The 25,047-nt window shown below is 39.8% G+C and overlaps 1 protein-coding gene and 1 pseudogene across 11 annotated transcripts in view; one reads left to right on the top strand and one right to left on the bottom strand.

Annotated features, from left to right (window-relative positions):
- ARHGAP12 (Rho GTPase activating protein 12) overlaps positions 1-25,047 on the bottom strand; it is a 125,684-nt gene that overhangs the window by 60,922 nt on the left and 39,715 nt on the right. The window lies entirely within an intron of this gene.
- On the top strand, positions 17,801-19,247 carry LOC136157817 (mortality factor 4-like protein 1 pseudogene; annotated as a pseudogene).

The following is a 25,047-nucleotide window of genomic DNA, read 5'->3' as shown; positions in this document are numbered from 1 at the left end:
GGGGGTCTGGGTTCAAATCCTGGTCAGGGAACTAGATGCCACATGCAGCAACTGAAGAGTTCACACGCCACAACTAAAAGACTCCACATGCCACAATTAAGATCAGGCACAGCCAAATAAATAATAATTAAACAAAAATATTTTTTAAAAAAAGTAAAGAAAATACATAAATATCAAACACTGAGGAGAAAGGAAATGGAGAAAAGAATAGATCCTGGAGGAGGAGCCAAGATGGCGGAGGAGTAGGACGGAGAGACCACTTTCTCTCCTAGAAATTCATCAAAAAAATAACTGAACGCAGAGCAAACTTCACAAAACAACTTCTGATCGCTAGCTGAGGTCATCAGGCACCCAGAAAAGCAGCCCATTGTCTTCGAAAGGAGGTAGGACAAAATATAAAAGATAAAAAGCGAAACAAAAGAGCTAAGGACGGAGATCCGTCCCGGGAAGGGACTTAATAGAGGACGTTCCCAGACACCGGGAAACCCTCGCACTGGCGGGCCTGGGGGAAGTGTTGGAATCTCAAGAGTTTGAATCTGACTGGGAGGGATAGAATAAATAAAACCCACAGATTACGAGCCTAAAAGCAACTCCCAGCAGAAAAGTACCCCAGACGCCCGCATCCGCAACCAGCAAGTGGGGGCGAAACGGAGAGGAGCGGGCGGCATTACTTGGGGCTGGATCCGGGCCTGAGCGCCCTGAGGACAATCAGAGGGAGCTTTTGTGAGTTGCCAGCTTGAACTGTGGGACAGCAAGAGAGAGAGAAAATTAACCGGCCCGAACACACTGCCGGCCGTTTGCAGAACAAAGGGACCGAGATTCTGGGCGGCCGAAGTCCGCCGGGAGGGTCGTGGCGAGACGGAGGGCGCGGGCGCCCGACCGGCGCGGGCGGGAACTGGGGCTGGGGACGCGGAGGGCAGAGGGCGCGCGCGCCCGACTGGCGCCGGCGGGGACTGAGACTCGGACCGCGCAGGGCAGAAGACGCGCCGCACCCGGGGAGAGAGCGCCCGTCAAGCGCCTGGCTGCCTGGGCCGCTCGGGCGGCGTGGGGCCGGAGCGCGGGCCCAGCTTTGTGTGCCGCGCTTTTGTGAATCGCCCGAGGGCTGGAGCCGCGCGCAGCGTGGCGCGCGCTTCAGACAGAACAGCTCGGAGCCTGAGCAGCGCAGACCGAGAAAAGAGCGCAAGCCCCTCCCTGGAGCGCCGGCCCCTCCCGGCACAGCCCCTCCCCGCACAGCCCCTCCCCGCACAGCCCCTCCCCGCAGCGCGACGGAACTAGCTACCTGAATAAGAATCCACCTCCGCCCCCTGTGTCAGGGTGGAAATTAGGAGCGGAAGAGACCGGCAACAGAACCCAAATAAACAAAGGGAACCGCTTCAGAAGGGACCGGTGCAACAGATTAAAATCCCTGAAGAAACCACCGACTGACTACACCGGAAGGGCCTGTAGATATCGACAAGTGTAAGCTGGAACGAGGAGCTATCTGAAGCTGAGCCGAACCCACACTGACCGCAACAGCTCCAGAGAAATTCCTAGATATATTTTTTCTTTTTCTTTTCTTTTTTTTTTTTTTAAGTAAGGAAAAAAAAATTTTTTTTTCTTTTTTCTTGGTTCTCTTTTATTTTCCTTTAAAAATTCCTTATTACTCCCCCATTACTCCTTAACTTTCATAGATTTTTACGATTTTTTTTAATTAGGCAAAACAATTTTTTTTCTCTTTCTTTTTTCTTTTTTTTCTTTTTCTTCTTTTTTTTTCTGTTCTTTTTTCTTCTTCTCTTCTATTTTCCTTTTCTTTTTCTCTTATTTCTTTTAAAGCCCTCTAGCACTCCTTTTACTACGCCTTAATTTTCATTTTCAATCCACTATAACCTTACAGAAGAAAGGGAAAAAAAAAAAAAAGAAGAAGAAGAAGAGAAGCCCTATTTTTATACCAAACTTCATATATATTTCTAAAATTTCTTTTGTGTGTTTTGGTTTTTGTTTTTAATATAGTATTTTTAAGAGTCTAACCTCTACTCTAGATTTTTAATTTTTGTTTTTCAGTATATGATATAAATTGTGAACATTTAAGAATCCAATATTCAGCTCCCATTTTTATTCACGAGTGTGTTGATTATTCTCTCCCAATCTTGACTCTGTTTTCTACCTCAGAACACCTCTATTTCCTCCTTTCCCCTTCTCTTCCCAATCCAATTCTGTGAATCTTTGTGGGTGTCTGGGCTACGGAGAACACTCTGGGATCAGACAACTTCGTAGATCTGTCTCTCTCCTCTTGAGTCCCCCTCTTTCTCCTCCTGCCCATCTCTATCTCCCTCCTCCCTCTCCTCTTCTCCATGTAACTCGGTGAACCTCTCTGGGTATCCCTAACGGGGGAGAAACTTTCCACCATTAACATAGAAGTTTTATTATCAGTGCTGTATAGTTGGAGAAGTCCTGAGACTACAGGAAGAATAAAACTGAAATCCAGAGGCAGGAGACTTAAGCCCAAAACCTGAGAACACCAGAAAACTCCTGACTACATGGATCTTTAAGTAATAAGTGACCGTACAAAAGCCTCCATACCTGCAACAAAACCAACCACCACCCAAGAGCCAATAAGTTTTAGAGCACGACATACCACGCAAATTCTCCAGCAACGCAGGAACATTGCCCTGAACGTCAACATACAGACAGCCCAAGGTCACACCTAACACATAGACCCATCTCAAAACTCATTACTGGGCACTCCATTGCTATCCAAAGAGAAGAAATCAAGATCCGCACACCAGAACACTGACGCAAGCTTCGCTAATCAGGAAACCTTGACAAGCCAATCGTCTAACCCCACCCACTGGGTAAAACCTCCACAATAAAAAGGAACCACAGACCTCCAGAATACAGAAAGCCCACTCCAGACACAGCAATCTAAACAAGATGAAAAGGCAGAGAAATACCCAACAGGTAAAGGAACATGAAAAAAGCCCACCAAGTCAAACAAAAGAGGAGGAGATAGGGAATCTACCTGAAAAAGAATTTAGAATAATGATAATAAAAATGATCCAAAATCTTGAAAGCAAAATGGAGGTACAGATAAATAGCCTGGAGACAAAGATTGAAAAGATGCAAGAAATGTTTAATAAAGATCTAGAAGAAATAAAAAAGAGTCAATTAAAAATGAATAATGCAATGAATGAGATCGAAAACACTCTGGAGGGAACCAAGAGTAGAATAACGGAGACAGAAGATAGGATAAGTGAGGTAGAAGATAAAATGGTGGAAATAAATGAAGCAGAGAGGAAAAAAGAAAAAAGGATCAAAAGAAATGAGGACAACCTCAGGGACCTCTGGGACAATGTGAAACGCCCCAACATTCGAATCATAGGAGTCCCAGAAGAAGAAGACAAAAAGAAAGGCCATGAGAAAATACTCGAGGAGATAATAGCTGAGAACTTCCCTAAAATGGGGAAGGAAATAGCCACCCAAGTCCAAGAAACCCAGAGAGTCCCAAACAGGATAAACCCAAGGCGAAACACCCCAAGACACATATTAATCAAATTAACAAAGATCAAGCACAAAGAACAAATACTAAAAGCAGCAAGGGAGAAACAACAAATAACACACAAAGGGATTCCTATAAGGATAACAGCTGATCTATCAATAGAAACCCTCCAGGCCAGAAGGGAATGGCAGGACATACTGAAAGTAATGAAAGAGAATAACCTACAACCTAGATTACTGTACCCAGCAAGGATCTCATTCAGATATGAAGGAGAATTCAAAAGCTTTACAGACAAGCAAAAGCTGAGAGAATTCAGCACCACCAAACCAGCTCTTCAATAAATGCTAAAGGATCTTCTCTAGACAGGAAATGCAGAAAGGTTGTATAAACGTGAACCCAAAACAACAAAGTAAATGACAACGGGACCACACCTATCAATAATTACCTTAAATGTAAATGGGTTGAATGCCCCAACCAAAAGACAAAGATTGGCTGAATGGATACAAAAACAAGACCCCTATATATGCTGTCTACAAGAGACCCACCTCAAAACAAGGGACACATACAGACTGAAAGTGAAGGGCTGGAAAAAAATATTTCACGCAAACGGAGACCAAAAGAAAGCAGGAGTCGCAATACTCATATCAGATAAAATAGACTTCCAAATAAAGGATGTGAAAAGAGACAAAGAAGGACACTACATAATGATCAAAGGATCAATCCAAGAAGAAGATATAACAATTATAAATATATATATGCACCCAACATAGGAGCACCGCAATATGTACGGCAAACACTAACGAGTATGAAAGAGGAAATTAATAGTAACACAATAATAGTGGGAGACTTTAATACCCCACTCACAGCCATGGATAGATCAACTAAACAGAAAATCAACAAGGAAACACAAACCTTAAATGATACAATGGACCAGCTAGACCTAATTGATATCTATAGGACATTTCACCCCAAAACAATCAACTTCACCTTTTTCTCAAGTGCACACGGAACCTTCTCCAGAATAGATCACATCCTGTGCCATAAATCTGGTCTTGGAAAATTCAAAAAAATTGAAATCATTCCAGTCATCTTTTCTGACCACAGTGCAGTAAGATTAGATCTCAATTACAGGAAAAAAATTGTTAAAAATTCCAACATATGGAGGCTAAATAACACGCTTCTGAATAACCAACAAATCATAGAAGAAATCAAAAAAGAAATCAAAGTATGTATAGAAATAAATGAAAATGAAAACACAACAACCCAAAACCTATGGGACACTGTAAAAGCAGTGCTAAGGGGAAGGTTCATAGCATTACAGGCTTACATAAAGAAACAAGAAAAAAGCCAAATAAATAACCTAACTCTACACCTAAAGCAATTAGAGAAGGAAGAAATGAAGAACCCCAGGGTTAGCAGAAGGAAAGAAATTTTAAAAATTAGGGCAGAAATAAATGCGAAAGAAGCTAAAGAGACCATAGCAAAAATCAACAAAGCTAAAAGCTGGTTTTTTGAAAAAATAAACAAAATTGACAAACCATTAGCAAGACTCATTAAGAAACAAAGAGAGAAGAACCAAATTAACAAAATAAGAAATGAAAAGGGTGAGATCACAACAGACAACACTGAAATCCAAAGGATCATAAGAGACTACTACCAGCAGCTCTATGCCAATAAAATGGACAACTTGGATGAAATGGACAAATTCTTAGAAAAGTATAACTTTCCAAAACTGAACCAGGAAGAAATAGAAGATCTTAACAGAGTCATCACAAGCAAGGAAATCGAAACTGTAATCAGAAATCTTCCAGCAAACAAAAGCCCAGGACCAGATGGCTTCACAGCTGAATTCTACCAAAAATTTAGAGAAGAGCTAACACCTGTCTTACTCAAACTCTTCCAGAAAATTGCAGAAGAAGGTAAACTTCCAAACTCATTCTATGAGACCACCATCACCCTAATTCCAAAACCAGACAAAGATGCCACAAAAAAAGAAAACTACAGGCCAATATCACTGATGAACATAGATGCAAAAATCCTTAACAAAATTCTAGCAAACAGAATCCAACAACATATTAAAAAAATCATACACCATGACCAAGTGGGCTTTATCCCAGGAATGCAAGGATTCTTTAATATCCGCAAATCAATCAACGTAATACACCACATTAACAAATTGAAAGATAAAAACCATATGATTATCTCAATAGATGCAGAGAAAGCCTTTGACAAAATTCAACACTCATTTATGATTAAAACTCTCCAGAAAGCAGGAATAGAAGGAACATACCTCAACATAATAAAAGCTATATATGACAAACCCACAGCAAGCATCACCCTCAATGGTGAAAAATTGAAAGCATTTCCTCTGAAATCAGGAACAAGACAAGGATGCCCACTCTCACCACTACTATTCAACATAGTGTTGGAAGTTTTGGCCACAGCAATCAGAGCAGAAAAAGACATAAAAGGAATCCAGATAGGAAAAGAAGAAGTGAAACTCTTGCTGTTTGCAGATGACATGATCCTCTACATAGAAAACCCTAAAGACTCTTCCAGAAAATTACTAGAGCTAATCAATGAATATAGTAAAGTTGCAGGATATAAAATTAACACACAGAAATCCCTTGCATTCCTATATACTAACAATGAAAAAACAGAAAGAGAAATTAAGGAAACAATACCATTCACCATTGCAACAAAAAGAATAAAATACTTAGGAGTATATCTACCTAAAGAAACAAAAGACCTATACATAGAAAACTATAAAACACTGATGAAAGAAATCAAAGAGGACACAAACAGATGGAGAAACATACCGTGCTCATGGATTGGAAGAATCAATATTATCAAAATGGCTATTCTACCCAAAGCAATCTATAGATTCAATGCAATCCCTATCAAGTTACCAACGGTATTTTTCACAGAACTAGAACAAATAATTTCACAATTTGTATGGAAATACAAAAAACCTCGAATAGCCAAAGTAATCTTGAGAAAGAAGAATGGAACTGGAGGAATCAACCTGCCTGACTTCAGACTCTACTACAAAGCCACAGTCATCAAGACAGTATGGTACTGGCACAAAGACAGAAATATAGATCAATGGAATAGAATAGAAAGCCCAGAGATAAATCCACGAACCTATGGACACCTCATCTTTGACAAAGGAGGCAAGGATATACAATGGAAAAAAGACAATCTCTTTAACAAGTGGTGCTGGGAAAACTGGTCAACCACTTGTAAAAGAATGAAACTAGAACACTTTCTAACACCATACACAAAAATAAACTCAAAATGGATTAAAGATCTAAATGTAAGACCAGAAACTATAAAACTCCTAGAGGAGAACATAGGCAAAACACTCTCCGACATAAATCACAGCAAGATCTTCTATGACCCACCTCCCAGAATATTGGAAATAAAAGCAAAAATAAACAAATGGGACCTAATGAAAATTAAAAGCTTTTGCACAACAAAGGAAACTATAAGTAAGGTGAAAAGACAGCCCTCAGATTGGGAGAAAATAATAACAAATGAGGAAACAGACAAAGGATTAATCTCAAAAATATACAAGCAACTCCTGCAGCTCTATTCCAGAAAAATAAACGACCCAATCAAAAAATGGGCCAAAGAACTAAACAGACATTTCTCCAAAGAAGACATACAGATGGCTAACAAACACATGAAAAGATGCTCAACATCACTCATCATCAGAGAAATGCAAATCAAAACCACAATGAGGTACCATTACACGCCAGTCAGGATGGCTGCTATCCAAAAGTCTACAAGCAATAAATGCTGGAGAGGGTGTGGAGAAAAGGGAACCCTCTTACACTGTTGGTGGGAATGCAAACTAGTACAGCCACTATGGAAAACAGTGTGGAGATTTCTTAAAAAACTGGAAATAGAACTGCCATATGACCCAGCAATACCACTTCTAGGCATACACACTGAGGAATCCAGATCTGAAAGAGACACGTGCACCCCAATGTTCATTGCAGCACTGTTTATAATAGCCAGGACATGGAAGCAACCCAGATGCCCATCAGCAGATGAATGGATAAGGAAGCTGTGGTACATATACACCATGGAATATTACTCAGCCGTTAAAAAGAATTCATTTCAATCAGTTCTAATGAGATGGATGAAACTGGAGCCCATTATACAGAGTGAAGTAAGCCAGAAAGATAAAGAACATTACAGTATACTAACACATATATACAGAATTTAGATAGATGGTGGCGATAACCCTATATGCAAAACAGAAAAAGAGACACAGAAGTACAGAACAGACTTTTGAACTCTGGGGGAGAACGTGAGGGTGGGATGTTTTGAAAGAACAGCATGTATATTATCTATGGTGAAACGGACCACCAGCCCAGGTGGGATACATGAGTCAGGTGCTCGGGCCTGGTGCACTGGGAGGACCCTGAGGAGTCGGGTGGAGAGGGAGGTGGGATGGGGGACCGGGATGGGGAATACGTGTAACTATATGGCTGATTCATGTCAATGTATGACAAAACCCACTGAAATGTTGTAAAGTGATTGGCCTCCAACTAATAAAAATAATATTAAAAAAAAAAAAATAAAGAAAGAAAGAGTGGGCAGGAAATAAAGTCGCTCTATGAGTGTGACTTACAGACACACACACACACACAAAAAAAAGAATAGATCCTAATTTTTTTAAATCAGAGAATCTTCAAAACTGATAAACCAAGAAACAGAGACAAGAGTTATGTCTGAAATCAAGAGATGTAACAGCAATCTAAGTAGATCATACAATTAGAAGAGGTATACTGACAATGGATGAATGGTAAAACTTCAGTATTTCACACTCTAATTTACCACTAAATGTTTCAACAAATGTTCATTGGAAATGTTGTTCATCTGCTGTTACAAATAGTTTCAGCTTACTTTGTTTTTCTAACAAACTAACTCCAAGCTTAGATCTGAAGAAGGAAATGGCAACCCACTCTAGTACTCTTGCCTGCAAAATCCCACTGAAAGGGGAGCCTGGTGGACTACCGCCCACAGGGTCGCAAAGTGTTGGACATGACTGAACGACTGAGTACAAACTTAAAATCAACTTAAACCTTCAATTTCCAAAGTGTATAGAAAGAGAACAGAAAAGGGCTCAGTATTTTTAATATTCCAATAGTGGCAAAAAGACACTGTCCCTGTTTATTACCAACTGTTTTAAACAACAGAAAAATTCAAGGGAACTACCACTCATTGGTCACTAATAAGTTTCCTCAAGAACTCTTGAAAATTTAAATTCTTGGTAGAAAAAATACTTAGAATGAAGTACCAAATTTATGCTTACATGTACACAAAACACGTACTGACTACAACAAGGGATGGTTCCATAATTACACACCATTTTTTCCTGGTGAACCAAAACTATGGGTTTTTAAATGAATATAATGCTGGTGAAGATGAATGTTAACTCCAGTTTATTGCTGGTGATTTTAGCCAGCTGAACCCTTTTGGAAAACACTTTGACAGTACGTCCCAAAAGCTTTTAAAAATAATTTCAGGAAAAAGGGGAGACAAAAAATCTATATGCAGAAAAAAAATTTCCTACAAAGATATTCATTTCAACGTTATTTATCAAAATAAATGAGACACAATCTAAATGCCCAAAAACAGAAGAAGAGTTAAGTAAATAATGATCTAATATATGAGGCAATACTGTAAAAGCAATGAAATGTTAATGGGTTCTGAACACGATAAAAAAATTTTATGAGGTGAATGAGAAAAGCAAAATAGAAAAGTGCATTTCACTTCCAACTTAAAATTTTAAAGTATGAAGGAAAAAAAGCTCATAAACATTATGGCTCCCTGACAAGGCTTTCACTCAGATCTAATGGAGAGATAGAAAGTTTTACAGACAAGCAAAAGGTAAGAGTTCAGTACCAAATCAGCTTTACAAAAAATGTTAAAGGGACTTCTCTTAAGCAAAAAAGGTCACAACTAGAAACATGAAAATTACGAAAGGTAAAGGCAAATATACAGGAAAGGAAGTAAATCAACCTCATATAAAGCTAGCAGGAAAGTTAAAAGACAAAAATACTAAAATCATCTATATTCACAGTAAGTGATACAAAACAGGAAAAGGTGTAAAATATGATGTCAAAAACAGTAAACATGGGAGAGGAGAGTAAAAATGCAGGGTTGTTAAAATGTGTTTAGAGATCAGCAACTTGAAATAATCCTTTACAGACAAATAGACAGATATAAACTTCATGGTAATCACAAAACCAAAAATCTACAATAGTACACACAGAAAAGAGAAAAGAATTCAAACACAGCAATAAAGACAGTCATGAAGTCGCAAGGAAAGAAAAGATAGGAATACTGAGGCAGTATGTTGTGTAACAGGACCTAATGAACTGTTGTGGGTCAATTACACTTCAAACAAACAAACTCACTGAAAGAGGTCAGCTCTGTGGTTGCCAGAGGCAGAGGAAACGGAATGCAGGGGATCAAAAGCTGTAAGATAAAGAAGTACCAGAAATGCAATGTACAACATGATAAACATAATTAATAGTGCTGCATGTTATATATGAAAGTTAAGAGAGTAAATCCTAAGTTCTCATCACAAAAAAACAATTTTTTTCTATTTCTTTAATTTTGTATCTGTATGAGAAGATGGATGTTCACTAAACTTACTGTGATAATCACCTCATGATGTAAACCAAATCATTATAATGTATACCCTTAAACATATACAATACCATATGTCAACAATATCAATAAAATCGAAGGAAAAAATTCAAAAATTACTGTTTAAAAAAATCAGTTTTCTTTAGAATTCCCTGGTGGTCCAGGGGTTAAGACTCCGTGCTTCCAATGCAGGGGCACGGGTTCCATCTCTGATTAGGGAACTAAAATTCCACATGCCGAGCAGCAGGGCCAAAAAAAGTTACAGTGAGTTTATACACAGACTCATCACATCAGCTCCAAACACATGGTAGTGACAGGTAAAAGAAAAATCTGAGAAGGAAGGGAAAGAAAAAAAGTGTCGGGGAGCGGGGGCAGGGAGAAACTGTATTTTTAAGTACACTTTGTGACTTTTATGTGAACTATTGTTCAGAAGATACTCAATCTGTCTAAATGGACTTATGGCAAACCAGTTCCCTGGTCCAATATGCTTGAACTATGAAAAAAGTGAAAGTGTTAGTCGCTCAATTGTGTCCAACTCTCTGCGACCCCATGGACTGTATGTAGCCCACCTGGATCCTCTGCCCATGGAATTCTCTGGGTAAGAATACTGAAGTGGGTTGCCATTCCCTTCTCCAGGGGATCTTCCCAACCCAGGGATCAAACCCAGGTCTCCTGCATTAGAGGCAGATTCTTTACTGTCTGGGCCATCAAAAAAAGAAAAGAAAACTTAAAAGACAATTCTTAAGTCTATACTACCAATAACTTCTTACTCAGCAGATTAATTTGAAGGAAGAAAACTTATAAGAATAAGCAATAAGAAGTACTTCCAATATATGAATCAAAATTCAGTTTTCAAAAATATAACTTATTATACACTTAAACTGGACAAACATGAACTGTTCATGAATTGCCACCAACAAAAATAAGTAGATTTTTCATACAAAAAAAAAAAAAACTTCAAAAAGAGAACAAAGAAACAAACCTAATTTTATGGGTCATACCTGTCATTAATTAACAACTGAACTGGGACCAGTATCTCTGCATATGACCCAATTTGGTATTTAAAAAAAGATCTGGCCTGTTCCACTTTTATCCATACACAGATAAAAACAGTCTTCCCACTATCCACAGAAAGGAAAAACTGGGGAACCACACACAAAGAAGGTAACTTTAAACTTCAGTTGTACCTGAATCCTTACTTTAATACCAAAAATACTGAGATTTGTCCTCTTTATTTTGACATTAGTTCAATAATTGCTTCTAAAATAAATTTTAGACAACAACAGAATACATATTAGCTCTACCTCTTGTTTCTTAACTATTAACAGCTAAGCTACTCTGTACTACTACTGCAGTATTAAATATTATATCTACCTTACCATAAATGCTGAACTGTATTACTGAATAATCAGTATAAGTCCCTGCAACCTATAATCATACCTTTATATTTAGATTTATGGGGGTAAAAACACATTTATCAAAGCATCAGACTCTAAAATGGAATTTTAATTACTTTTTAAATTGTTTAATTCATGTGGAAAAAGACATTTACTGCCTTTGGTAACTTACCTGTTTAAACTCTGCTTTACCATAATTGCTAATTATAATAACATTAGGGCCAGTTAGCAGAATGAGGACAAAAAGAGAAAAAATTGTCAACAAGTCAATATTAAGTTAAAATAGGACTGAAATTTTAGTTTCACAATTGAAAACTGCACATCAATTTTAAACTGAAAAATCTGCTTTTCAATAGACAATCTTCTCACTTAAAAGTTAAATTTGGGGGGGGATATATTACCCTTTAACAATTTTTAACACAAAAACTTGCAAGTTGAAGAGATGAAAGCATGTCAGCATTGAGATCTCATGCTCTAAACAATATACTGATATTTTCTGTGACTCATTTATTTAACCATCACTTAAAAATGAATAATAAGCCAGATGGCTCAGCAGATAAACAATCTACCTGGTAATGCAGAAGACACAAGAGATGCAGGTTCAATCTCTGGGTCAGGAAGATCCCCTGGAGAAGGAAATGGCAACCCACTCCAGTATTCTCCCTTGGGAAATCCCATGAACTAGGGAGCCTGGCGGGTCACAGTCCATGGGGTCGCAAAGAGTTGGGCACGACTTAGCGACTAAACAACAACATGAGCCAGGCAGGAGGTGAACATGAGGCAGCCTTTCAGGGCCAGCAGCTGAGTGAAGAGGAGAGACCGGCAGGAAAGGCCTCCAGTGGCAGGAGGTGAGCGCAGCACTGTTTAGAGAAGAGGGTTAAGACATGGTGGTCAGGAAAAGGCTCCCAGCAGGCGTTAACTGCATCCTTAAGGAAAGCAGAAGGAAGCTGGGGACTCCATGAAGTGGGGAGGGACCTTCCAAGAACACATGGTCTTATGTTTTTAAACTGACATAACCCAAGGAAATGAAACGCAGTCTTTCAATGACACGTAACTGGTAGCTAAGTGAGTTCAGTGCTGTGAAAAGCTTTTGCAGATGTTATTTTCTTTTTTTTTTTTTTTTTTGCAGATGTTATTTTCATGGTAGATGATTTCCTTTTCGTACTGGTTCTCCAGCTATTGCAACTCAAGGCCGCTCAACTTCTCTAGCACTTGCTGCCTGACACTCATCTACTGCAGGGTCTCACTTTCACCTGGCTTCTGTCCTCCCCCATTCTGATCATTGTGCCAACACCCTGAAACCCCTTTCACATATCGCAGGTCTGTCACCTCCGCCTCCTCCCGGATAGACATAAACAAGGCAGGTCCCGAGCAGGAAAGCGGGGAGGCCTGACAGATGCTGGTTTCTGGGAACCACACAAACACACTGATGGAGTCATTCCTCTGCCACCAAACCTGCAGAAACCACGGCCAACAAAAATCACTGTGACTCACAACGCTGAACCTACCAGGGGGTGAACAGGATCTGACAGATACCACAGTGAAGAGCCTGGGGTCCCAAGGACCACACATACACAGTCACGAGGAGGTGTGTGCACAGTTGGGGGGTTTATCATATGTAAGGGATTTGCCAAAAAGAAACAAATAACAAATTTCCCCTTGGAGATCAAGCCCACCCCTCTCCAGCATCAGCTCCTGTTGGCCTCACGTGCGTCCTCCCTGGGCCTTACTGCTCAGCAGCTTGTTGCGGAACTCACAACACGGCACTGTCATCCCAGAGGTACGTGTGTCTTTCTCTCTGGAGCCGGATCACCCTCCAGGCACAAAAGTCTGCCCAGTTTCTCTCTTCATCTTCAGCACCAAGCACAGCATCTGCATGCGGCAAGCCCTCAGGATGCGCCTGAAGGGAAATCCCTTTGACGGAACTAAAGAAGACGTCATGAAATCCATGCACTGAAGTTAATTTCCGACTCCTGTGTTTACAGCCTCCCTGGGACATCTTAACTGACAGCAATGCTTCAGTAAAACCAAACTCTTGCTCAAACACCCACCTCCTTCCCCTGGACAGCAGACATGGTGTCTGAGACCAGCTTGGCTCCTCCACAGACGCCCACACTCATCACCTCCTCGGCCGCAACCTCTGCCCACAACACACTGTCCCCCTATCTTCACAAGTTCACGTGACAGTATCATGAGCTCCTCATGGGGAGATCTCAGAGTCACCCCATCTCTCCTCTCTACCTCCATGAGCTTCCACCAACTCTTTCTCCTACTCTAACTTGAATTCCTTCCCCTCTTATCCTGAGACAACCAACTCAGTCTGGGTTCTCTCCATCATTTGGCTGAATGACTACAAGTTCCATTTCTTCATCTTTTCCAAATGGTCCTCCAGTCCCACGAGTCCTTCTCCAAAAACCAATCTGATTTTATTACTCACCTACTTTAAAAACATCAAAAAGGAGCTTCCCTGGTGACTCAGGGGTAAAGAATCCACCTGTCAATACAGGAGACATGGGTTCGAGCCCTGATTCAGGAAGATCTCACATACCAAGGAGCAACTAACCTGTGCACCGCAACTTCTTAGCCTGTGCTCCAGAGCCTGGGAGCTGCAACTACAGAGCCCACCTGCCACAATTACTGAAGCCCACACACTGTGCTCTGCAACGAAAAGCCACTGCTAACAGAAACCTGTGCACCACACCTGGAGAGTAGCCCCTGCTTGCCACAACTAGAGAAAAGCCCACGCAGCAACGAAGACCCAGACCAGTGATAAATAAATTTATACATATATATATAATTAACAAACAGTTCAATGATTGTAGAAGTTCAGATTTCACAGCAGAGAATTTAAGGTTCCTAAAAACTTTAAAACATTATCCCTCTATCTATGATAAACTGTCCCCAATCCAGGAACCACATACAAAGCAACAAGAGCTGGTTCAAAGGGCATTTTCTCTTTGAGATACTCCTCTATTCATCAGGGGCAGAACTTGCAGGTTTCCTGTGTGTCTAGAGCAGCATTAATGCAAATACCATGTGAGCCAGATGATTTAAAATTTTCCAATGGCCACATTAAAAAGGTAAAGATAAAGAGGTGAACTGAATTCTAATAATGTATGTTTAAGCCAATATGTAAAATATTAGTATTCTACTGTATCATCAATGTCAAAATTGAACTCTTTTTAAATTAAGTCTTCAAAACCAGTGTGTATTTTACAGCACTTTTCAGTTCAGACCTTAAAGCTTTCATCAAAAATACTTCATATGTATTTGCATTTTATAAAATTTACAGCTGAAAAGTAGATTCACAGATTCAGATTATTCCAAACCATCTTAAAAGCTTTTCCAATACATGAATCAAGTACCAGTTTTAAAATTTTAACTTGGAGTAACTAAAGCAAGCTCAGTTCCTTTCTTACTGGCCACATTCGAAGTGTTCGACAACCACACTTGGCCAGTGGCTGCCGGGCTGCAGCACTTCGTACTCAAAATGTACTAACTAAGTGTCCCCAGCACATCACATAGTAATTAGTTGTCATTCTGCCTCCTGGTAAACTGCAAGCCCCTGAAGAGTTCAGAGCAAGACCATATCTTAATTATCATAGGCTTTCAAAGTCTAGAACTGAAGATCCCTCAAGTCCTGACTCAACAGTCTAATGATTTCTGCTTTCCCAGTCCACAGAATGTTTAAGGTAGAAAGGTAAAGGAGACAGCCACTAGAAACTAATATTTATTGATGAAATCTCATTATTAATCTGTGTTGAAAGTACTCAGCCAGAGATGCTTGCCCTTGGTGGGTTAAGCAAACAAAATTCCTCCAAAGGACATTCTGCTGAGATAATGAGACTTAGTTACTATTTTATGCTGATGAAGCAATGGTGCAACCAACCGCCTAGTCTGATGCCATTCACATTACAAATCTCCCTCCCCTGGACCTGAATGGTAACTCTACACTCAGCACCCAGGGGATGACCAAAGAATACTCTGTTGCTGAAATTTCCAGAGGGTAAAAGTTTAGGATACAATTACAAAGGGGAAAAAAATGCATCTGTTTAATTATTGGAAGTATGCACCACACTACAAATGTAATCTTAGAAGCCAAGGTTTTCAGCAAGAACAAAAAATATAAAAATTTCAAAAGGATACAAAATTAATCCATAGTAATATGGGACACATTTAAAGAGTTGACACACTATCTTTTCTCTCATTTTCTGAAAAGATGATTTTTTTCTTTTAATTTAATTGGTGGAAAATTGCTTTACAATGTCCCTCTTGGCAGAAGTGAAGAGGAACTAAATAGCCTCTTGATGAAAGTGAAGGAGGAGAGTGAAAAAGTTGGCTTAAAACTCAACATTCAGAAAACTAAGATCATGGCATCTGGTCCCATCACTTCATGGGAAATAGATGGGGAAACAGTGGGAACAGTGGCTGACTGTATTTTGGGGGGCTCCAAAATCACTGCAGATGGTGAATGCAGCCATGAAATTAAAAGACACTTACTCCTTGGAAGGAAAGTTATGACCAACCTAGATAGCATATTTAAAAGCAGAGACATTACTTTGCCAACAAAGGTCCATCTAGTCAAGGCTATGGTTTTTCCAGTAGCCATGTATGGATGTGAGAGTTGGACTGTGAAGAAAGCTGAGTGCAGAAGAATTGATGCTTTTGAACTGTGGTGTTGGAGAAGACTCTTGAGAGTTCCTTGGACTGCAAGGAGATCCAATCAGCCCATCCTAAAGGAGATCAGTCCTGGGTGTTTATTGGAAGAACTGATGCTGAAGCTGAAACTCCAATACTTTGGCCACCTCATGCAAAGAGCTGACTCATTGGAAAAGACCCTAATGCTGGGAAGGATTGGGGGCAGGAGAAGGGGACGACAGAGGATGAGATGGCTGAATGGCATCACCGACTCGATGGACATGAGTTTGGGTAGACTCTGGGAGTTGGTGATAGACAGGGAGGCCTGGCGTGCTGCGATTCATGGGGTCGCAAAGTTGGACACGGTTGAGCGACTGAACTGACTAACTGAACCGACTGTCCCTCTTGAGCCTCCCTTCCCTCCCCAATCCTATCCCTCTAGGTCCTCAACAGAACACCTGGCTGGGCTCCCTGTGTTATATAGCAATGTCTTACCAGCTACCATTTTACACATGTCTATGCTACTTTCTCCATTCGTCCCACTCTCTCCTTCCCCAACTGTGTCCACAAGTCTGTTCTCTATGTCTCCATTCCTTCCCTGCAAAGAGGTTCACCAGTACCATTTTTCTAGACTCCATATATATGCATTAATATATAATTGTTTTTCTCTTCCTGATTTACTTCACTCTGTCTAACAGGTTCTAGGTTCATTCACCTCACTAGAACTGACTCAAATTCATTCTCTTTTATGGCTGAGTAATATTCCATTGTATATATGTACCACATTTTCTCTATCCATTCATCTATTGATGCACATCTAGGTTGCTTTCATGTCCTGGCTACTGTAAACAGTGCTGCAATGAACCCTGGGGTACATGTGTCTTTTTCAACTGGTCTTCTCAGGGTGTATGTCCAGTAGTGGGATTACCAGGTTGTACGTGAGTTTCATTTCTAGTTTTTAAAAGAATCACCATACTGTTCTTCACAGTGGCTGTTATCAATTTACATTCCCACCAAACTATTCTCTGATGTTTTTTCAAAAAATAAAGATTCCGAAAATAAAATATTTTGAAAAATTTTCATTATCCAAGGAAAAAAATTTATAAACTGTTACTTTGAATAAATACAACTAAATAAATGTGTTTCTAATTTAACGCATGTCCTAATTCATTAACAAGTCTGCATAAGAACACTGCAATACAGCTCCTTGGATAATCTATTATTATATTAATTTCAAACTGAGTGCTAGTTTCAAGTTTTGAAGCATTACCTCCTTAAAGTTATATTGAAAACCTTTTAAGTATCCAAAGTAAATAAAAAATAGATGATTTTCCACCATTTTGATTGCCTAGCGAGAAATGCTAAAACCCTGAATTCCCTTAAAAATACTCAAAATAGGTATTTAAATACATAGTAGTATGAATCTATAAATATAAAAATATGTATACTCTCACACACATATATACATGTACAAAAGAAGATCAAAAGACCACGTAAGCTTTTGCAATTTATTTCATGGAATTATGGCTGGTTTTGTTTATCTGCATTTTTTAATTTATTCTTCAAGGAGCACATTTATTTTGAAGATTAAAAATCTGTGGGGGGAAAATCGGGCCCAGGATGTAGAGTTGGCGGTGCCTGACAGTGCGTCTGACACTGAGCTGGGTGGGGTATAGAGTAGGGGGCAGTAGTCAGGGGTGGTGGGAGAAGGAGGCGGCGGCGGCGGTGAATCTTATATAAATGGCGCCGAAGCAGGACCCGAAGCCTAAATTCCAGGAGGGTGAGAGAGTGCTGTGCTTTCATGGACCTCTACTGTATGAAGCAAAGTGTGTAAAAGTTGCCATAAAGGATAAACAGGTCAAATACTTCATCCATTACAGTGGTTGGAATAAAAATTGGGATGAATGGGTTCCAGAAAGCAGAGTATTCAAATATGTGGATACCAATTTACAAAAACAGAGAGAACTTCAAAAAGCCAATCAGGAGCAGTATGCAGAGGGGAAGATGCGAGGGGTTGCCCCTGGAAAGAAGACTGCTGGGCTACAACAAAAAAATATTGAAGTGAAGACGAAAAAGAACAAACGAAAGACACCTGGAAATGGAGATGGTGGCAGCACTAGTGAAACACCTCAGCCTCCTCGCAAGAAAAGGGCTCGAGTAGATCCTACTGTTGAAAATGAGGAAACATTTATGAGCAGAGGTGAAGTTAAAGTCAAGATTCCTGAAGAACTGAAGCCATGGCTTGTTAATTACCCGGCAAAAACAGCTCTTCTATCTTCCCGCCAAGAAGAACGTGGATTCCATCCTAGAGGATTATGCAAATTATAAGAAATCGCGAGGAAACACAGATAATAAGGAGTATGCAGTCAATGAGGTTGTGGCCGGGATAAAGGAATACTTCGATGTGATGTTGGGCACTCAACTGCTCTACAAATTTGAGGCCGCAGTACGCTGAGATCCTTGCGGACCACCCTGATGCACCCACATCCCAGGTGTACGGGACGCCACATCTCCTGAGACTGTTTGTACGAATTGGAGCAATGTTGGCCTATACACCTCTGGATGAGAAGAGCCTTGCTTTATTACTGAATTATCTTCACGACTTCCTAAAATACCTGGCAAAGAACTCTGCAACTTTGTTTAGTGCCAGTGATTATGAAGTGGCTCCCCCTGAGTACCATCGGAAAGCCGTGTGAGGCGCGTGCACCCACCCATGTTTGACCTCTGTAAACACCTTTTTGTTTCTTAGTCCTTCTCTTGTACAAACAATGTACTTTGGAAATGTTCGTGTATAACAAAATTGATGTTTGTTTTCTGTTTGATTTTAAAGAGAAAATAAAAGGAGTTACAGCTCCTCTTCTTTCCTTTTTTTCATTTCAAAGTCGCTACCAGTGTATTCAATGATGGACAACAGAGAGACATACTGTAGAGTGTTTTATTGCTTCGTTGACAAAGCTGCTTTTGAACGCTAGTGGTTTCTATTCCTTTGACACTACGCACTTTTATAATATGTGTTAATGCTATATGACAGAATGCTCTGATTCCTAGTGTCAAAGGTTCAATTCAGTGTATATAACTGAACACTCATCCATTTGTGCTCCCCCCTTTTTTTTTATGGTGCTTGAAGTAAAGAGCCCATCCTTTGCGAGTCATCCATCCATGTTGTCCCTTAGGCATTTTATATTTGCTCAGACTGTTGAAGAACGGTGGCTTGTTTCATGGTTTTTGTATTTGTGTCTAATGCACGTTTTAACATGATAGACACAATGCATTGTGTAGCTACAGTTTTCTGGAAAAGTTAATCTTTTAGAAATTGTTTTTCAGATCTTCAATAAATTTTTTCTTTAAATTTCAAAAAAATAAAAATAAAAATCTGTGGGGAAAAAAGGGCCATTAGTTTTAAAACCATTCTGGAATGACCTTTAAGAAGTTCTATAGCCTAAGCTACAAAGGTAAGAACATTTATGAAATCCATGAAGGTCAACAGTCAAAGCTTCAAGTTTACCCAGAAAATCTAGAGCAGGCAAGGAAGGAAGTGCTTCATCTTGATTATACGTATTCTGGGTTCATCCTAGACCAAAAGTGTAGTCACTGAACTTAGAATTATGATCCTCACCGTAAGTCACAATGAGAATATAGCTCCCTTTAGCAAGTTCTACAAGTAGCTAATGGATAAAGTTGGAGAAGGAAATGGCAACCCACTCCAGTATTCTTGCCTGGAAAATCCCATGGATGGAGGAGCCTGGTAGGCTACAGTCCATGGGGTCGCAAAGAATCAGACACGACTGAGCAACTTCACAGATCACACAATGGATAAAACAGGGCAGGTGGAATGAGACTGTCCTGTAATGACAGTGGTCAAAAGTCTAGCACTTCTTTGAGCCATTCATCCTAGTTGCACAAGTTGAGGCATGTCTAGACATTAGGTAATCATTCTGAGTCCTTCTTTCTTAGGAACCATCACCACTATCCATCTCCAGAACTTTTCATCTTGCAAAACTGAAACTCTGTACCCATTACACAATACCCTCCAGCCCCCTCTACCTCAGCCCCAGGCAACCAACATTCTACTTTGTGTCTCTATGAAGTTGACTACTCTAGGTGCTTCAGATAAGTGGAATCATATAATACTTGTCCTTCTGTAACTGCAGATAAGTGGAATCATATAATACTTGTCCTTCTGTAACTGGCCTATTTCATAACAGCCTCAAGTTCCACCCATGATGTAGCATATGTCAGAATTTACTTCTTTTTAAGGCTGAATAACATCCCATTCTATGTATGCACATCCAACATTTTGCTTATGTATGCATCTGTTGATGGAACTTAGGGTGCTTCCACCTTTTGGCTATCATGAATAATGCCATGAATATGGACACACAAGCATCTGTTGTAGTCCCTGCTTTCAATTCCTTTGGGTCCTGTGATGACTAACTATATAGGTTCATTTGACTGGGCTAAGGAGATGCTCAGATAGACAGTAAAACATTACTTTTGCATGTGTGTCTGTAAGGGCATCGTCAGAAGAGATTAGGGATGCATCAGCAGACTGCATCAAGAAGACTGTCCTCACGAGTGGGGTCAAGCATCACCCAATAGTTCAGGATCTCAGCTGAACAGAAAGGCAGAGGGAGAAGAAATTTACTCCCAGCTTGAGCTGAGATGCCCACTTCTTCTATTCTAAGCACTTTGGCTCTCGTGGTTCTTGGGCCTTGGACCACCGCCTCCACCCTCCACCCAGGTTTCAGCATATCTGACTCAGACTGAATCACGCACTGGCTCTCTGGGATCTCCAGTTTGCAGACAGCAGATCAGATTGTGGGACTTCTCAGTCTCTAGAACAGCATGAGTCGATTCCCATAAAACATCTGCTCTGATATGTATCTAAATATACCCTATGGGTTTTGTCTCTTGGGAGAACCGTAACTGGTAGAGATTTATACTCAGAGCCCTTTTCTCTTGAAACTCCTTTAGACTCACTGCTACCTTCAGAGGGCATTATGAAAAACTAAGACTGATGCTTCACATGTTTTCTGCTTCCCAACATCTTACATACAAGCTAAAGAACATTAATCCAAAAGAAAGGGAAAATCAGTCAGAAGCTAAGTTTAAAAGCAATTTCTTTTTGCTCCTCTCGACCACCTCATACAGTTGCATTCCCTGGGAGAAAAACATAAGCCATTCTACTTATATTTCAAAGTGCAGAAAACAATATCTACCTAACAAATGTACTCCAGGTCTACAGAGAGTTAATGCTACTCAAAGCTGCAGCTTGTTTTCCAAGATCCTTCATATCCTTTTAGGATCCTGCTGACCTCTCTTCATCAAAACTAGCTCTCAGTTCAGAATTTTCAGAAAAGACTCCTAAATACAAGACATATTTCCCTTAAGTCAAATTAACCCCAATCGTCACGTAAAGACACACTATTGCTCTGTTCGAAGGCTCACTTGAGACATGGCAGCTCCCTATATGTCTGTTCCTTTATATTAGGTATCTGAACATTCACAGGACAAATAAAAAGATTTTCATTCAGGATTCAGAAGTCTCTCCATATAAAAGCAGACAAATAAGAAGATCTGTGACAAAGACCTACATTCAGCTAAGATTTACCAACTTCTTGCCTAGTTTGTCATTTTGGGGCACAGTTGGCTCTTCAGAATGAGACATATTGAAAGTGGCATCAAGATGCTTGGTTCCTTTTAATGGAAGAAAAAGCTAGTCATAGGATGGAACAGTCTTCTCAGGCTCCATATTCTATTTTGGTGAATGCAGTAACATAAAATCTATGACACGTATGTTATCAGAACAAGTAACTATATTAAGAGTATGGCAGAAAGTGAAGAACTCAAGAGCCTCTTGATGAAAGTGAAAGAGGAGAGTGAACAAGTTGACTTAAAGTTCAACATTCAGAAAACTAAGATCATGGCATCTGGTCCCATCACTTCATGGGAAATAGATGGGGAAACAGTGGGAACAGTGGCTGACTGTATTTTTGGGGGCTCCAAGATCACTGCAGATGGTGACTGCAGCCATGAAATTAAAAGACGCTTACTCCTTGGAAGGGAAGTTATGACCAACCTAGACAGCATATTAAAAAGCAGAGACATTACTTTGTCAACAAAGGTCCGTCTAGTCAAAGCTATGGTTTTTCCAGTAGTCATGTATGGATGTGAGAGTTGGACTATAAAGAAAGCTTACCGCCAAAGAATTGATGCTTTTGAACTGTGGTGTTGGAGAAGACTCTTGAGAGTCCCTTGGACTACAAGGAGATCCAACCAGTCCATCCTAAAGAAGATCAGTCCTGAGTGTTCATTGGAAGGACTAATGTTGAAGCTGAAACTCCAATACTTTGGCCACCTGATGCAAAGAGCTGACTCATTTGAAGAGCCCCTGATACTGGGAAAGATTGAGGGCAGGAGGAGAAGGGGACAACAGAGGATGAGATGGTTGGATGGCATCACCGACTCATGTCCATGGCATCATGGACATGGGTTTGGGTGGACTCTGGGAGTTGGTGATGGACAGAGAGGCCTGGAGTGGTGCGGTTCATGGTGTCACAGAGTCAGACACGACTGAGCGACTGAACTGAACTATACCATTTTTCTTATTACCCTACATTTTGTTTTTAGAGGAACACTGAGATTTATTAATTCCTACTTAAATCTTTAAAGCTGTAGCTGAAAAGATGAAAAGACCACATTCCTTCCCACTTGATTATATCAAGAGTTCCTTAACAGCTGGATGTTAAGTTATTGTGGACTTCCCAGGTGGTGTAGTCTCCTGTCAATGCAGGAGCTGCGAGCGATTGGGATTGATTCCTGGGTCAGGAAAATCTGCTGGAGAAGGAAATGGCAACCCATTCCAGTATTCTTGCCTGGAAAATTCCATGGACAAAGGAGTCTCATGGGTTAGTCAATGGGGTCTCAAAGAGTCGGGACATGACTGAGTGACTGAGCACACACACATTAAAAGTTACTGTAATTGATGAAAAAACATCTTTCTCCATAATCTCATTTAAATTGCAGTAACAAAATTGTCAATGAGAAAAATTACTTTAACTGAAACATGAAAGAGATGGTTTTTCTATAAAAAGTCTTTATCTCTACATATGTTACATTACTTGAATATTTAGCAATAACATCCACATAACACAGAAATGAGATAAAAGAAAATCAACATACTCAAGGGAAATATTCAGCACATAACTGATAAATACATTTATTTATTTATTTATTTCTGGTCACACAACACACATGCAAGATCTTATTCCCCAACCAGGAATGGAACCCATAGTCCCTACAGTGGAAGCACAGAGTCTTAACCACTGGACTGTCAGAGAAGTCCCATAACTGAAAAAATTTTAAAACCACACTTTGCTGGCCAGAAAAGTATCATATTAATAAGCTGCACAAAATCTTAGATCTTAATTCTAAAGAAATCTACCTCCCTTTTTTAAAAAACTGGACAATGGAGAAAATAATTAAAAAGAAAAAACCTCCAAAAAATTGATTCCTCAAGTATAACAAATAGATGTTCCCAATGAAGCTGTAACTATAATAGGTGCATGCTGTGAACTTTTGCTTAAAATGTTTAATTTTTAAACATCCTGCACTTCCATAATTTCAAAATGAAAATCCTGTTTCCTTTAATACATAAAAATCTCAACTGTCTTATGCTAGCTGATGAACTTTTTCAACAATAAACAATTCTGTTTCAGAAGTCTCAATCGTTATCTGTATAGCAATGCATCTGCAGTTTTGTATTTGAATATTTTATTGTATTTTATACCTTTTAAAATGAAATATGAAAAATGAAAAAAAATACTGCAGCTTTTCCCTATTTCCTTATAGCACGGGGACAGGCAAACTACAGAAAAAATCCAGTCTGCGGCTTGTTTTTGTAAATGAAGCTTGACTGACGCACAGCCATGCTCCTTTGTCCCCACTGTCTCTGGCTGCTTTATTTCACAACAGCAGAGCTGAATGCTTGTGACTAAGGCCATACAGCTCACAAAACCCAAAATATTTGCTATCTGGCTCTTCAGAGAAAGTCTGCCAACTCCTGTGTCAACACCCTCCCCCCATTGTAAGCTAGATTTTATTAAAACCAAGTGCACAAAACTTAGACGAATATGCACCATACTGCATTATTCCCAAGTAATTACTTCGAATAACTACAAAATTTACATTCCTTCAAGGTTGACATTCTCCTTCCATAAAAACCTCAGAAACGATGAAGAGAAAATGCAATCTTCAACTATGTAAAAGTGCTACCTTCCTGTTAACAGTGAGCTTCAACTCATTTTTTTAATTCACAGGGTAGTTTTAACACCTATTTCAAAGACAAAATTTCCCTTGTTTAACTACGAAAATAGACAGTTATCACAAAGAACTTCAGTGGTTTCCTTTAAAGAAAGGAAAATCTTATTTAAAACATTTAACTTTATTAGAACCTAGACTAAGTCAAATAGTTACAAAAATTAAGTGCAGAATCTCTAGTTTTCTTATTTATTGTTTAACTTAACTTATCCTTCCCTATAAACTTTTCCTTTGACCTCCTATCTTGTAGCACCCAGTTCATTGCCTTATCCTGCCAGCATCCCCACAAATCACCTAACATGCTTACATTTGGCTCCAGCTTAAAACAAAAGTCAACAGAGACTGACAGGAGGCTGGCAGTTTTTGTAACAAATTATTTCCTCAACTAAAATCGCTACCACCTACACTACCAGAGTCATCTTAGTCTCCTACATGGTTCCTTCACGTTACAGTGATGGCTCCCACACACTTCTACAAGGTTTCGGGCAGTTCTCCTCTTTACCAATGCCTGGAGGTCAGGGAACGTCCAATTAAAATTTTCTTATGGGA

Source organism: Muntiacus reevesi, chromosome 2 (assembly GCF_963930625.1).
Source record: "Muntiacus reevesi chromosome 2, mMunRee1.1, whole genome shotgun sequence".
Classification (NCBI taxonomy): domain Eukaryota; kingdom Metazoa; phylum Chordata; class Mammalia; order Artiodactyla; family Cervidae; genus Muntiacus; species Muntiacus reevesi.
Note: the sequence above shows the minus strand (reverse complement) of the source record. Positions and strands in the feature narration are given on the sequence as shown.